General features: G+C 32.0%; 1 long non-coding RNA gene across 1 annotated transcript; it reads right to left on the bottom strand.

Moving 5' to 3' along the window:
• Nucleotides 1–746: 746 nt before the first annotated feature.
• LOC146937834 (uncharacterized) lies at nucleotides 747–2,711 on the bottom strand. Its single transcript, XR_015033325.1, has 4 exons — nucleotides 2,591–2,711; nucleotides 2,416–2,495; nucleotides 1,872–1,956; nucleotides 747–968 (listed from the first exon to the last, which is right to left on the bottom strand). It is a non-coding gene; the product is annotated as an uncharacterized LOC146937834 (long non-coding RNA).
• Nucleotides 2,712–3,218: the final 507 nt, after the last annotated feature.

Here is a 3,218-nt window from a genome sequence, read left to right on the forward strand (position 1 = left end):
TTTTCTCTCTCCTCTAAAAAAAAATCTATTTTTTGAGAAGTTGCTCTTGACAACTTCTTATTTGAACCTGTTTTTAGATTTTTTTTAGATTCTAATTTTTTTTTAAAACTGTAACAAACACCTCTCTCCTCTAAAAAAAAAAATCTATTTTTTGAGAAGTTGCTCTTGACAACTTCTTATTTGAACCTGATTTTAGATTTTTTTTAGATTCTAACACTACACCATTTTTCGGCTTAGGCAACAACGCAAAACTGTGGCCAGAAGTGCATAAACCGTAGCGTAAACCTTCATACCACGGTTTCCGCGGCGTGGTATATACGGCCGTTGCCTATTCCATATGCCACGGTTTTTTGACTTTAGGCCACGAGTTCTGAAACCGTTGACTAAAATGTGTGAATAGACCACGGTTTAAGTGTCTATTTTAGTCCACGGATTCTTATATGCCAGGATTGTAAACTATCGCCTCTTGTTTAGGCCACGGTATGCATTAATAACTTCAGGCTGCGGTTTCTTGGTTAGCCACGCTGTAAAACCGTTGCCTTTAGGGACATTTTTTTAAAAAAAAAAATGGCCTTTCCCAGATTGAGTTACATACTGCAGTGACACTACTTCACCCTCAATATTTTTTTCTTCAACAACATTTATTTTAAGAGACTCTAATTGTCAATTTTAAAGATGCATACAACAGTTAAATTTATTCAACTTCAAAATATATATTACATAAATTTAACGAAGCTGAAATCAAATTCACAGATTCTTTTTGTAATTACATTTTCAAAATTAGCATCTAAATGTCTACTAAAATTGTTACATCTTAAATCTAAATTATCACCAAATGACAACACACTTCAACTCATAAAGATAAGATTTTTGACACTATAACAACATCAAGGACTTTCAACATGCTCATGAGTGCAAGGCTTCTTAAAGTGTTGAAGTAAATTCATTCTTGAACTAAAAAATAAACCCTGCAGAAAGAATAGATGAAAACTGAAACTAGAGTAAGATTAAATTAAGCTAAAGTGTACTCTTTTCAATTAAACTCGTCATATTTTCTCCTCTAAACATTCTTGTGATTTTTTGTATCTTTATCAACAAACATAAATAATAGGGTCAAATAGAATAACATTAGAGGTCAAAGATGAGTAATTGATTAGTAGCAATTAATCTATCTAGTGATAGAACTCTACCAAAGAAGTTATATTCAATATCCAACTTTCAATATCCTACATAGCTTATGTAAGTTTGGCTATGATGCACGGACACCTCTAGGATTAAATGTATCGCGGTGTCTGACACGCATCAGTGTTCAAAACTCATATAATACTCGTACGTCATGTGTCGGACAAGTGTCTTAAATAAATTATTTTCTTTTTTACTTCGACATTCCTTAGACCGGTGGTCGACACCTATATAACACTTATATGAGGCGTGTCAGACAACTGAGATAAATTTCTAAAAAAAATTCTCAACTTTCACACATAGTAGATTCAAGAGTTAATGATGTTTGAGAAACTTTGGTCAACGAAGAATATAGACATTAAAGTTGATTACATCGTTTTTAAATTTTTCGATTGTAGATGCATATGTATGTATTTTGATTCTCAATGTAAATCTTTTATAAATAAGTTAATATATAAGTAGCGGTGTCGGTGTCCTATGTTTTATACATTAGCAATGTCGACGTGTCCGTGTTAATACCATGTCAGGTGTCCGTGTCGGAGTCCATACTTCATAGAAAAACTTCAGCCACACATACATGCGCAAAAGCAACAACTAGCTATTGAATCTAGTTATGTGCCTAACTTCACACACAGAAATTATTGAATCACCTATAAAAGCTTAAATATAGAAAAACAAAAGAAGCTTACTATGTTATTTAATCCCTAGTATATGTTCAACTCTGTTGTAGTCAAAAGCATAGAATGTGAACATCTCATCTAGTACTTCTAGCACCTGTTGTAGTCGAAGCATAGAAACTATGTTCAAGTAATAGAACATTATTATGCTTAACCATGGCTTACTTATAAATTGCAATAATAATAAAAAAAAGGAAAAATAGGATCAACAAAAGATAATACAAACAATAGAAATACTCAGAAACATTATGTACTATCAAATACCAATCCAGCTTCTTTGATTTAGTGACACAAACAATTAATGATTAAATGAGACCAAAAATATATAAAAAGATTGATTTTAAAAATAAAACAATGAGAAAATTATCAATCACATACCCAAAATCAACATAATATGAATTTTTACAAAGCAAAGAGTTAGAAGTATTTTAAAATTACACATAATGTCAAATTTGAAAGAAAAAAGTTAGGGTTTTAGATAAAAAAAAATTGGGGCTTTTTATCTAATGGTGAAATTTGAGCAAATCTAATGAAGTAAGGTCACAGTGTCACTTACCATTGATTAACGGTGACTACAAGACTAAATAACGGTGACTGCAAGAATGAATCCAGGTGGTGGTTTGATCTAAAATAGATCTAGATTGAAAATAAATCAGAGGAAAACAGAAAGAAGAAGAGACCATAAAGCAAAAGAAAGAAAATAAATAACGATAGCCGGAACAAGACATTACCATGACAGAGAAGATAAAAGAGGAGAGGTGACTGGAAGCGTGGGTTTTGTTGGTAGGGGAAGAAGAACCTTCAACTCCAAACACTCATTTGTTTTGAAAGAGAGATAAAACAAGGGTCTGTAGCTTTTGTTCTAAACACTCACGTGTTAGTGCTTTTGTTCTAAAAGGTGTTAGTGCTTTTTTTCCAAACACTCACGTGTTAGTGCTTAAAGGTTATTCACATACACCATACACGTGGCATAATTGATAATTGATTTTTTTAGAAATTTTAGAAAGTAGTTGGTAATTGTAGTTATTAAATTATTATTTATACTTTTTTTATTTACAAAGCTAAACCAATTATTTTATACGGCGAAATTGAAGATAATACTTGGGTGACATTGTGTTAGGTGACATTGGTGACATTGGCCAACCACAATGTCACAAGTGTATAAAGAAACAAAAAAATATTTTGAAAGAGAAAGAAGAAAGACACTTGTGACATTGTGGTTGGCCAATGTCACAATGTCAACAACCACAATGTCACCCAAGTGCTATCCTGAAATTGGTAATGGGTAATTGTTTTTTTTGTTACAAAACTAAACCAATTAGTAATCTCTCGAGTCTTGTGGGACCCAAATGAGTGACG

Source organism: Medicago sativa, chromosome 3 (genome assembly GCF_051527215.1).
Source record: "Medicago sativa cultivar Bolivia chromosome 3, Bolivia_mono, whole genome shotgun sequence".
Taxonomy (NCBI): domain Eukaryota; kingdom Viridiplantae; phylum Streptophyta; class Magnoliopsida; order Fabales; family Fabaceae; genus Medicago; species Medicago sativa.